Raw genomic sequence first — 14065 nt, 5'->3', positions numbered from 1 at the left:
GATTGCATTATGTTCACATTGTATACATTTTGTACATGTTTATCTATTTGTTACTTACTGTGCGTGGGACATCAATTCTATTAATGTAATAATAGTTCACATTTCTCCTGCTACCTCATAGAAAGGAGACAGCACAAATTGGGGGCAAATGGACAGCACAATGGATAGAGGGCCAGGCCTGGGGCCAGGAAGACTTGACTTTAAATTCACCCTCAGACATTTATTAGTGTGAAACCCTGGACAAGTTACTTAACCCTATTTGCCTTAGTTTCTTATCTGTAACAGGACCCCTAGAAGAAAATGGCAAACCACTCCAGTATCATTCCCAAGAAAATTCCAAATATTGTCATGAAAAGTATGATGTGGTTGAAACAACCAAAAACAGCAAATGAGCCAAATTGACAGAGGAGTAAAGTTCAGACAAACTCTTCCCCTGTAACTTTTCTTTTAATTTTAGGAAATTCACCAAACTAAGTACTGTTTGGAAAATCCAAGGAAAAACCAATGTAAAAGATCCATTTTTCATTCCCCATTTGGCATATGGAGACAGAGACATCCAAGAACACCAGGGATTGTTCTTTCATTCATTGTTGTTCTTCATACTCAAAGATGACCCAAAGGACATCACAAGCTCAGGCTTAATGTGAAGTCTAATTAGACCAAAATGAGCTCACAAAGCTCTAGTGAACATCAGGCTCAAATATTTCTTTTAAACAAATAGTTCATATGAATTTTCTAGTCAGACACAGTAGCATGGACCATTCCAATCTGCAGAAGGCCCATACAGCAGGGCAAGAAGAGGTTCCAAATCTAGCATAGAGAGGTCTAAACTTGTGTTGGTGCAGGAATAGTTCCAAGTTCTGAATCCGGTGAAGACTGAGGAGACATGAACTTAGAAGGAGTATTGCAACATTAAGTACTAAATAAAAATTTATATTCAAAATAACCAGCAATTTTATGGCTCTGTCACAAGGAGCAGAGTAGGATCTCATTCCCAGCTGCCAGTCCAATCTTAAGCAGTTAGTGATGTAACTGGTACAACTAGGAGGAATGGTGGGAGAGTGCCAAGTCAAAAATCAGGAAGATCTGAGTTAAATTCTGGCTTGAGACATTCACTAGTTGCATAACCTTGGTGTAATAAGAATGTAAATTTTAAAGATCTTCCCTGCCCCTAGGCTAATGTGCACCTGAAGCCTGGGGTGGGGGAGGCTTGTCTTTCAGTAGATACTTCTTGATTGGCCAGTGAGTCAATAAGATTGTTACATTCTCTGAGCCAGGAGAAGGCTATATAAGCCCTGATGTGTAGCTTTGTTTTTGGGACTCACTTTGAGAAGTGTTCTGTGATTTGATCTGAATTCCGGGAAGCCGTTGTTGAGAGTCCCCCGGCTTTGAAAGACCCAGATGTGGAAACCCAGATGTTGACTGGGTATGGATGTAATGGCTGGACAGTTTGGAAATCTGTCTACTTGATGTTTCTGTCTTGATAATTATGCCTGTATACTTTGAGGTTCGGGGTGCTGACCTTTTCTCCTGAACAAGGTAAACGATATATGTCTGACTGATTAAAGTAAGCTTGTTAACCCATTTTGAGTTGCTTTCCTTTAACAAAGCAGATCCAAAAGCCTGTGGTAGCTGCAAACCCTGAGGACGCGCTTAGGGTGCTTGCTGCTACACTTGGGTAAGTTACTTAATCCTATTACCTTGGTTTCCTCATCTGTAAAATGAGCTGGAGAAGAAAATGACAAACCAGTTTCTTTGCCAAGAAAACACCAGAAGGGATCTCCAAAAAGTGCATATTGTTGAAAATGATGAAACAAAAAGAAAGTAGAAAAACCAGGGCCGGAATCCGAGACAAAAGGTAAGTTTCAAGATCTGTAACTGAAAGAATTGAGCTTTTCAGCTTCCTAATACTAACTGGGTCCAGAAATAGTTTACTGAAATTAAACTAGGGCCAACCAGACAAGTGGAAAACTCAAAGGCATACCAAAATCAGGGACTTGTGGAACTCAGACCTTTTTGGAGTACAGAAAATACATCGTTCCCAAGCTTGGGTTTCCTATGAGAGCTAGCAATAATAAAATATTCAATAATGCTGAAAAATCAGCAACACAAACATAGAGAACTTACAGGTACACCCAAAATTAATTTCAGAAATGATCATTCCAATCTAGCCTTAAGTTTAGATTTGTAGAATGATTAAATAGTAATAAAAAACAACAATTACAACATAAAAAAAATATACTGAGGTGACAGTGATATTGAAGATATATAACCAAAAGAAAGGAATGACATTTAAACATCTACAGCCAAAGTCTCAAAAGAAAACACAGCATGCAATAAGTTCAATGGGAATTCCTTAAAATGATGGATCAAGAGTTTACTTTTGACAGTGGCCACTGACCTCCATCCCTGACTGCTCTCCCTCCCCAGGTCCTTCTCCTTGCCCACCCTGTGTGCTGTGACTGTGATTGATCCATTTGGTGCAGCCAGCCAATCTGGCCCCTGCTGCAGGGAGTTGCACAGTGGGTAACTGGGTGGCCAGAGGTGTCAGAAGGGAGGAAGATCCAACTGCGGCCTTCCTAGCCCAGCAGGAGAATGAGATCGCGGGCATGTAGAGTGACTGAGGGCTTCAGCATCCTTGACAGGTCAGTGTGCCAGCCTCCCTGCAAGGAGAGCCCCTGGCGGTGCGTTTGCTATTGATGGAGTGATGAATGGAGAATACTACGAGGAGAGTAATGGTCCAACTGATAGTTATACAGCTATTTCTTTTTTTCTTTCTTTTTCTTCCTTCCTTCCTTCCCTCCTTCCTTTCTTCCTTCCTTCCTTCCTTCCTTCCTTCCTTCCTTCCTTCCTTCCTTCCTTCCTTCCTTTCTTTCTTTCTTTCTTTCTTTCTTTCTTTCTTTCTTTCTTTCTTTCTTTCTTTCTTTCTTTCTTTCTTTATTTCTTTCATTCTTTCTTTCTTTCTTGTTTTTTGGAGGGCTATTGAGGTTAAGTGACTTGCCCAAGGTCACACGACTAGTTTTCGTGTTGTGTCTCAGGACATATTTGAACTCAGGTACTTCCCACTTCAGGACAGTGCTCTATTCACTGTTCCGCATAGCCACCCCTGTTATGCAGCTATTTCACAAAGGGTTTGATTATAGTCAAAACCAAAGAGTATCCCTAAATGGAGAGAAGAAAATATTACAAGCAGCCAAGAAGAAACGATTTGAATATTGTGGAAACGCTATCAGGATAATATAGGATCTGGCACCTTCTACTTTGAGGGATCAAAGGGCTTGGGATATGATATTCTGGAGATCAAAGGAGCTGGGACTAAAACCAAGAATCACCTACAAAGAAAAACTGAGTATTGTGTTTCAGGGGTAAAATATGGTTATTCAATAAAATAGAGGTCTTTCAAGCATTCTTGATGAAAAAAAAAACAGTTGGATAAAAAAATGTGACATTCAGATACAAGAAGGAAGAGAAGCATGAGAAGGTAAACAGGGAAAAGAAATCCTACAGAACTTATCAAAGTTGAACTATTCACATTCCTACGTGGAAAAAAAAACAATAATTTTAACATGAAACTTTTCTCAGTTTGAGGATAGTTGAAGGGAATATAAATGTGTGTGTATGTATGTATGTGTGTTTACACATACACATATGTCTATATAGGACGTTGTATGGGAGTATGAATATATACGTGAGTGTGTGTATATACGTGCACAGCTATACATGCACAGAGGGCACAGCATAAATTGAATAGTAAGGAATGATACTTAAAAGATGAAATTGAGAGGTGAGAGGAATATAATGAGTGGAGATGGGGAGAGACAGAATGGGGTAAGTTATCTCATAGAAGAGCAGGAAAGCAAAAGGGAATGAGTCAAACTTCTTCTCATTGAATTTTGCTTAGGGAGGGAATGGCATACACACTAAATAGGGTATCTCACCATACAGAAGAGTAGGGGGGAAGGAGATGAGAGGGGGGATGATGGAGGGTAGGGCAGGTTGGGGTGGGAGGATAGTTAGAAGCACACAGTTTTGAAAAGGGACAGGGTCGAAGTAGAGAATAGAACAAGTGGGGGGTGCGATAGGATGGAGGAAAATATAGTCAGTTTTTCACAATATATCCACTATGGAAATGTTTTGCATAGCTACACATGTACAACCTATATTGAATTGCTTATCTTCCCAGTAAGGGTGGGTGATGAGAAAGGAAGGGAAAGAATGTAGAATTCAAAGCTTTAAAATCAAATGATTGTGTGTGTGTGTGTGTGTGTGTGTGTGTGTGTGTAATTTACATGCAACTGTGAAATAAGATTTACAGGCACTGGTGTATGGAGATCCATCTTTCCCTGTCTGAAAGTTGGAGGGGGAATGGGGGAGGATATAGGAGAGAGCAGATTGGGAGAGGGGATATACAGTGGGATTGCTCTTTTGGGGTGGTGAGTAGGGGAAAGAAGGGGAGAAAATTTGTAACTCAAAATCTTGTGGAAATGAATCATGTAAAAAAAAATAAACAAAAAATTTAATTGAAAAAATAATTGGTTAAATGATAAAAGTCATACTAAGATTAACTAAAGAAACAAACTCCTTAAAAAGAATGGCTCACCAATAAAACAGATGTGGATAGCAGAATAAACTAGAGGTAATAAGAATCCAGTAATATGTTTTTTACAAGAGGTGATACCCATCAGATCTGTTTTTTTCCCCTCCAATAACAGCGATAGCATAACAATGATCAACTCTATAGACATAACTTTTCCAAACAATATAATTATCCATGATGAATCTAAAGGTCTCTCAATGAAAAATGCTATAAATTTCCAGAGAGAGAACTTGTGAACTCTGAATGTGAATTCACATAGAATTTTTTCTCTTCATTTTCTTCCTTTGTTGTTATAGGACTAACATGGAAAAATGTTTTGCATGATTTCATATGCAAATAGATATAATATTGCTTATCTTCACAGTAGATGGGAAAAAAGTTTGGAGGAAGGGAGAGTGTTTGGAACTTATTTCCAAAATGTTATAAATACATAATGTATTAAAAAAAATCTGTCTTTAGTCCTATTGGCATGAGTGGTGAATAGACACAACTAAAATACTAGAAGTCCTTAAGTGTGAATGACCTTAGTAATCTTGTTCAAAAAGAAAATCCATTGAGGTAAGAAAAAAAAAATAACTTAGGTGCCATAATTAAGACTTCAATCTAAGGCACCAAACTGAATGTTCTAATACCATCATTAAAGGGCCAGCTTTTTTTTTTTTATTAAGATGAACACACCCCAAATGAGCTGTTTTCCCATACCTCATTGACTCTTTTTCTCTGGGAAAAACATATTGTTTCAATCTGGGTCTGATGCCAAGTAACTGTTTACATAGAGAGGTCTCAGTTGACAGTTTATAATGAAGCAATTGATTTTTCTGAAAGATAGAGCTTCTAAGTTCATCAGTGGGAGGAAAGTCATAGGCTAGGCTGAGATATCCTAAAATATTGGCTAGTCTGTTTGCAATTACCTCCCTGTGACAGAAAGCTATATGGTATCTGGCCCACTCTCATGCTAAATAAGAGCAAGAATCCTCTCACTTGCTGCGGAGGTGGGCCAGTGTGTAAAGCTGACTTATTTTTTGGATATTTTCCTCTCCCCAAAATATTAACTTTACATTATTCCCATAGAATTTTTAGAAAAATATCCATAATCATTACATTCACTTGGGATAAAGGAGAGATAGTTTCATTCATTCAAAAGACCTGAAAAAAATTTTATGGCAAGATAGTCACTCGCATTGCTCAACTAAAATATTGTTAATACAGTGTTGATGTTAGTATACAGTAGGAGATCACCTAGTTGAACTTGCTGTTTTTGTCAACAGACCCAGATGAATTGTACTCTACTGTACTGAAATGAATAACTGTTATAAATAATGAGCAGAGTCAATGATATTTGAATGAATCTGTTGGGGACAAAAGGAGATGCCACTCCACTGAAGAAAAATCAGCCTTGTCTTAATTATACAGTAATAGGAAGACAATAGATTCTTGAACTCCATAGATTGATATGAATTCTTGGAAAAATAAATACAGAATACATGGCTGAAAAGGTGTTCCATGAATATTTACAAATGGGAATGGAGATCAGAGTCAGCATGACTTAAAAGTAATTCCTGGCATTCTGGAATTATGTCCTTTTCTGAAAAACTTATTAAATCAGGAGATACTGGAACCTTGATACAAACAAATTGTTGCAAAATACTTGACACAGCTTTTCATACTATCTTTGCCGATAATATCTTGAGGTGAGCCAAGAAACAATACTTATAATACATTTGTACAGATTCATCACAACATAAATGGTAGACTCTATACAATACTCAGTTAAAAGTTGATTTCAAATTGCAGTGAGTTATTAGGGGAGTACTGCAAGGATCTATCCTTTCATCTGGTTTTGGGCAATGTTGAAAATAATATCAGTAGATAGAATAAAGATATAGATGATATGCTAAGACAACCTGCAGATATCACAAATCTGGGAAAGGTAGCTAACATAGAAGATACTCAAGATACAAAAAAATATCATGTGAATAAAGGGATAAATTGAAAAAGACCAATTTAAAATAAATAAATATAGACCTATAATGAGGAGGAAAAATGTCATTACATATTGGGTAGGGAAATATGTAAATATTGGGATTATTAATTTTTCTTTTTGTTAAGTTTTTTTCTTTTTTTAGATTAGCAATTTTTTATTATTAATTCTTCATTTTTTTCTTTTTTTTACATTAGTAATGAACTACTTTCACAGATTGTTGAAATAGTCAATATAACAATGTTTGCTCTTCTCAGTCCACAAGTAATAATTTCCTTCCAATTCCTGAAATTACTATTTTCTTTAGGTTTCCATTGTGAGTATTTTGAACATATTGATTTGTGCAATAAATGGCAATCTTTTTAACTCTAAATATATGATCACTTGAGAGTCTATTATATATTTTAATTAGAGCTACAGAACATTCACTGTAAGTATATATGTGCATATATAGATGTATATATAGATGTATGTGTGTGTATACACACACACACACACACACACACACACACACACATATATATATATATATATATATATATATATTCTCTATGACCAATGACTTATTACTGAAAACCAAACCTTATTTCTTCCACAGAATTAAATGTTGTTTACCTCAGGTACACCTTTTATTTTTTTTAAAGGTATCTCTTCATACAGAGCCAAGACGGCAGAGTAAGAACAGGACTTGCTTGAATTCACCCCCAAACTCCTCCAAATACCTGTAAAAAAATGACTCTAAAAAATTCTAGAGCCCTTTCCCTTCAGCAAGGTACAATCCCTGCTAGTGGGTTGTCATCCCTCTCTCTGTTATAGATACTGTAAAAATAAGTCATAACCCGAAGTCCCGTTTCTTCAGGGGAGTTCCTGATGCCAAGATACAAATATTTGATCTTGACAGAAAGAATGTAAAAGTGAATGAATTTCCATTGTGTGGCCACATGGTGTCAGATGAATATGAACAGCTGTCATCTGAAGCCTTAGAGGCTGCTCAGATCTGTGCCAGCAAGTACATGGTGAAGAGTTGTGGGAAGAATGCTTTTCATATTCCTGTGCAGATACATTTTTTTTCATGTCATCTGCATCAATAAGATGTTGTCATGTCCTGGGATTGATAGGCTCCATCCTGGCATGCAGGGAGATTTGGGAAGCCCCAGGGCACTGTAGACCATGTGCACCTTGACCAAGTTATCATATTGATTTGAACCAAGGTCCAGAATAAAGAACATGTGATGGAAGCTTTGCCTAGAGCCACACTCAAGTTCCCTGGCCACCAGAAGATCCACAGCCCAAGAAATGGAGTTTCACCAAGTACAATGCTGATGATTTTGAGGATATGATAACTGAGAAGTAACTCATTACTGAAAACTGTGAGGTTAAGTACATCCCCAGTCAGGGGTCCTTCGACAAAGGGGTGTGTGCTGTGAAATATTTATTTTCCCAGGCATAACTAAACTACATAATGCTAAAATAATGCTAGAGGTTCAGAAACTATAATAAGACAGAGTGAGACAAATCTTCAGACCAAGACAGCCTGGAAGGTTGACAGGTAGGTTCTATCACACCAGGCTGGGAGCAGGGCACAGTCTGGCATGGGCTGTGGTGTCAAGGACAGCGACAGAGCAGGAATCACAGGGCTGAATGACTGGCAGCTGTGGCAGTTTCCAAGCTTCTCAAAACACAGATGCCAAAGATAGCATAGAAGGTCAAGGGAAAAACTCTGTGGGACCTGAATGAAAGAGGAGTATGGTCTCTCAGGGATGCAGTTCCAGCCGTAGGGTGGCAGAGGTCATGGCAGCAGCAGCAGTTGATTCTGGAGCTCTGGGTCCACAGATGATGAGGGCTTGAGCAGCTGATACAAAATCCCTGAAGTTTGGGGCAGTGCACCTACCCCAAACCTAAACCCCAAAACCATTGGAAGCAGAGTTTTACCTTGACAAAAAGCTAGAAGGTCAAGTATTTGGCTGGGAAGATGAGCATTCAGCATTAAAAAAAAAGACTAAGAATCTTACTTTGGTGACAAAGAAGATGAAAACATACTAGCAGAAGAAGACAACGAACTCAAAGCTCTTGGATCAAAAGTCTTTAAGAAAAATATGAATTGGTCTCATGACATGGAAGAGCTCAAAGAGAATTTTGAAAATCAAGTAAGAGAAGTAGAAGAAAAATCAGGAAGAGAAGTGAGAGGAATGAAAGAAAATCATGAAAACCAGTCAACAGCTTGTTTAAGAAGGCCCCCCAAATACTGAAGATAATAACTTTAAAAAATAGACAAATCCAAATGGAAAAGATTTCCAAAAAGCTAATGAGAACATCTTAAAAAACAGAACTGACCAAATGGAAAAGGAGATCCAAGAGTTCACTGAGAAAAATAATTCCTTCAAAACTAGAATGGAACAAATGGAAGCTAATGACTTTATGAGAAATCAAAAAATTTTAAAACAAAACTAAAAGAATGAAAAAAAAAATGATGTGAAATATCTCATTGGGAAAACAACAACAACAACAATATTTATCTGGAAAACAAATCCAGAAGAGACCATTAATATTTATTGCACTACCTGGAATCCATGATCAAAAAAAGGTTAGACATCATCTTTCAAGAAATTTTCAAGGAAAACTGCCCAGATATTCTTGAACCTGAGGGTAAAATAGAAATGGAAAGAATTCACCAATCAGTCCCTGAAAGAGATCCCAAAAGGAAAACTCCTAGGAATATTGTAACCAAATATCAGATTTCCTGGGTCAAAGAGAAAATATTACAAACAGCCAGAAAGAAGCAAAGCAAGTATTGTGGAAACACAATCAGGATAATACAAGATTTAGCAGCTTCTACGTTAATGGATGTGAGGGCTTGGAATGTAGTAGGATTAAAACCACGAATTACCTACCCAGCAAAACTGAGTATAATATTTCAGGGGAAAAAGTGGAATTTCAATGAAATATAGGACTCCCAAGCATTCTTGTTGAAAAGAACAGAACTGAAGAGAAAATCTGACTTTCAAATATGAGAATCTAGAGAAACATGTTAATATAAACAGGAAAGAGAAGTCATAAGGGACTCATTAAAGTTGAACTGTTTATATTCCTGAATGATGATATTGAAACATGAAAAGATGATATTTGTAACTCATGATACCTTTCTCAGGATATACACATACACAAAACACACAACATATATACATACATACACACACGCACATATATACACATGCAAATATATGAATATATACATAGGCATGCATATATATATACATGCATATGTAGGTACATATACATATGTAGGTTTATATACATGTGCAAGTGTATATATGCATGAATGTGTGTATGTATATGTGTAAAATTCACGTAGTTCAGGGGGAAAAGTCAGCACACTGAACTTCAGAAAATGAAATCAGGGATTACAAGGAGATAAAAAACAGAGACAGAGAAAATAACAAAATTCAACATATCAAAAGACAGGGCTTCTAGCTGTATGACCATTACATTCATATAAAGTTAGTTACCAGAGAAAGAAGCAACAACATCTCTATTTCAAAGTTGCGGGATCAATGGCTACCCAGAATCTGATCTGGCAAAGCAAGGGGGGGGGGGGGAAAAAGGAATGGGTGAAAAAAAAAAAAAAGGAATAAAAAGAGAAAAAAAAAAAAAAATCTCAATTTAAAGGGGGGGGGAAGAAGGGCTACCCAAAAAATGATCTGGCAAAGCAAGGGGGGGGGGGGGAATAAGGAATGGGCATGATAGAAAGGAAGGCAAACAAAGGGAAAGAATAATCCAAATGCATCTGATCTTGGGGTGGGGGAAAGGGGAGAGATGGAAAGAATATTTGAAACTCAAAATCTTGTGTAAATGAATGTCAAAAAATAAAAAAAAAATCAAGTAATTAATAAAACAAGATGACCAAAAAAGTTATCTAAAGTCATATAAAAATGTTCTAAATCACAATTGATTACATAAGTTGTAAATCAAATCAGCTCTGCTGTACCACCACATCACACCTATCAGATTGGCTAACATAACAAAACAGGAAAATGATAAATGTTGGAGAAGGTGTGGGAAAATTGGAACACTAATGGATTGTTGGTGGAGTTATAAACCAATCCAACCACTCTGGAGAACAATTTGGAAGTATCCTCAAAAGGCTATAAAACTGTACATACTCTTCAAATCCAGCAATAATATTTCTAAGGCTATATCCCAAAGAGATCATAAAAATGGGAAAAGGTCTCTCATGTAGAAAAATATTTATAGCAATTCTTTTTTGGTGGTTTATTTTGGAAGTTGAGGAGATGTCAATCAAAAGGCAGAATGACAACACAGTGTGGTATATGAATGTGATGGAATACCATTGTTCCATAAGAAATGATGAGCAGGTGGACTTCAGAAATACCTGGAAAGACTTACATGGACTGATGCTGAGTGTAGTGAGCAGAACCAGGAGAACACTGTACACAATAAAAGCAACACTGTGATAGACTTTGATAGACTGAGCTCTTCTTAGCAGTGCAAGGATCTAAGACAATTCCAAAAGACTCATAGTGGAAAATGCTTTCCACAGAAACTCTGGAACACAACATGGAGGAGTAAAAAAGTAAGTCACTTTTGCTCTCCCTTATTGACCTTTGAAAGCCCAGAAAATATTGCCCAGGAAAACTCTGGAACAGCTGAGCCAGAAGAAATATGGGGTGCAGCAGTAGTGTAGCCTAGGAACCTTGGGGAATTAACAGGAATGGCCACTCTTAACTCTGGAGGAGGTGGAGTAGTACAGGATGAGAGGTATTCTAGCAAGCCATCCCTAAGTTCCACCTCAGCAAACCAGGAAGACAGCCTGAGACCCAGGGTGGTGGGGAAAGCTCACTGAATTTGGAATGATGACCTATGTATATACATGCCCCTGATCTATCATATGAAAACCAAATCAATTAAGGATACTTTTCCTTGGCCTGGACTCTGTTAAATGGAGAGCATAAAACTGCACAACTTAGCCCATACTTACCCACACTAATTCATAAGATAGTTGCAAGGAAGTCTATGAATGTTCCCTTTCATTTTTAAATTTATTTTTAATTGACAAGCATTTAGTCTCTGTACCTTCCGTACCACTGCAGTGGGGTGGGACAAGAAAGAAAATAAAGAAAGCATCATAACACATATTCGTAGTGAAGCAACAAAACATTTCTATACTTTTTAACACTGGGATTGTGAAGCCATATGTTGTGAGAGTTCATAATCCTACAGTACTTGTCAGGGGTTATACGACTAGTAAGTGTCTAAGGCAGGACTTGAACCTGGGTTTCCCGGCATGAGTCCAGGACTTTCTCTAGAATATACTTGAGCAATACTGGGCATTCAGGGAGGACCAATCCCTCTGGTGTGAGGTTTTGTTGAAACTATTTCAGAGCTGCTCATCTATCACCAGGTGTCCTTCTGTTACTCAATTCTCACCTGCGGTTCTAAGAAGTTATAATAGGTGCAGCAGTCATACCCTGGTAAAACCATCTTGGCAGAAAGGCTAAACCAGTGAACCAAAAGCCTCAAAATTGTTGATAAGTTAGCAAGATGTCTAACTCAGGCATGTGATGACTTCCACTGGGGGAAAAGGTAAATTAGAGCAATTTATTTTAATGGCCATGAAGGCAGGTGAAGCAGGTGCTGTGGAACACTTAGAACTTGAACAGACATCAAGGATGCCACAGTCATCCACTGTGTCTTGGGCCATTGTCAGTAATATTGATTTTTGTCTTGCCTTTACTATTTGATGACTGGAAATGTGTGCAAATCTCCTTCACTTAAATCCAAGTTATAGGAAAGTCAAGACATTACCTTCATGATGTCACTGGTCCTCTTTGAAAATGAAGGATGAAAATAAAGAAAGAACGCGAAGGATGAACAACAACAGGAAGTTTCTAGCACATCAGGCAATTTTTCTTCTTCCCAGTCCATAAATCTAAGCTTCCTTCTTAACCCTGAAATTACTTTGTTTGCTTTGTGTGTATTTTCAACATACTTATCAGTGAATAAAGTTCCAGTTCATAAAGTTCAAAATGGAAGGGACCTCATGAGTCATTTCAACTGAACTCATTCATATTATAGATTAAAAAAAAAAACTGAAACCAAGAAAAGTGAAATGATTTGTCCAAGAAGACATAGGTGGAAAGTGAAACAGGCAGTTTTCATCCATGTCATTTCAAATTGAATGCTCCTTCTATTATAACATTTTTTTTTCATTTTGTTTTTCCATAATAGCACATAAATTCTCAGGAGAAAGGACTCTTTCTCCACACCTCCCACTATAGTCACAAACTAATCAACTTGACTTGCATTCAGTGGGTACTTAATGGATGCTTATTGAATTGAATGATTTTCTCTTAGGCAAAATTTAATTTCAGGAGTAGAGAATTAAGCAGCATCATTCCTCAAAACACCACAGAATTATCTAAGAGGCTGATTTTATACTTCCTCCCTTGGCCTTTTTTTGCTTTGACATAATTAGCTGTACTCAATTTGTCATTTGGAAGAATTCTGCTAAACCTAAAAAAACATATAGGCAAAAGGTTTTTGATAAATAGCTAAAATTATGTTAATTTCCTCTCAAAGGCCAGTTTCATTCACTGAGAAGAATAGCTCCACCTGATATGGCATTTTATTTTTGTACATTTTAATACATTTCACTATTTTCAATCTTTTTTTCACTCTCAAACCAGGACCTTGGAATGAAATATGCCACAATTTAGTGATACAATTTGCTTTTGTACTACAGATCAGCAAGTGAGTCAGTAGTTATTGTTTTCCTGAGATGAAAGAATATTGTTGCTGTTTGCTTGGGAAAGAGAAAAAGAAGGGGAAAATCAAAGTGAATTCAATATGAGCTCAAGGAAAAACTGACACGTTATTATAAATCATTATCTGAGATATAAAGTGAGGCACAGCCATGAAATCCTCCCTAGATCCCTTCATTTTGGTAGAAAAGCTATTTGCCTTGCTTTGATAAATCCCTAATGCAGTGTGGAAATGGGTTTACTGGATATATAGTTTATCATCTGGTTACCTGCCAAAAAGGAGAGAGCTCATGGGGAATCATTTCCAATGACAATTGGGAAATCCCTGTATGATTCCAGACACCAATTAATTGAAGGGTTTAAAAGGAGAAAACCTCACCTACAGTGGAGTACAATATTCAAATGGACTTTTACTTCAACTTTCCCCAAATTATTCCATTCAATCATAAGAGAACTTCAGGCTGCCACAGGGGAATAATTGTTAGCTACTGAACCATCACCATTCAATTCACTAAGTAGTATCCCCTCTCCACACACACACACACACACACACACACACACACACACACACACACACGCCGATATATTGACAATTTTGTGTCCGATTATCAGGAAGCACATCCTGAAGCATTATACCTAGAGGTTAAAATGATATAATAAAGACATGCCTCTTTTCTTTAAAATGAGGAGGATGGAAGAGAAAAAAAA

General features: G+C 37.2%; 1 pseudogene; it reads left to right on the top strand.

The window, feature by feature from the left end:
• The first annotated feature begins 1805 nt into the window (after positions 1 to 1805).
• LOC138145583 (large ribosomal subunit protein uL16-like) lies at positions 1806 to 8825 on the top strand (annotated as a pseudogene).
• The last annotated feature ends 5240 nt before the right edge of the window (positions 8826 to 14065 follow it).

This window comes from Petaurus breviceps, unplaced genomic scaffold (assembly GCF_028583685.1).
Source record: "Petaurus breviceps papuanus isolate PSGF00001 unplaced genomic scaffold, PetGlider_PUasm1.0 139, whole genome shotgun sequence".
In the NCBI taxonomy this organism is placed as follows: Eukaryota; Metazoa; Chordata; class Mammalia; order Diprotodontia; family Petauridae; genus Petaurus; species Petaurus breviceps.
This window is presented reverse-complemented; position numbering and strand designations above follow the sequence as displayed.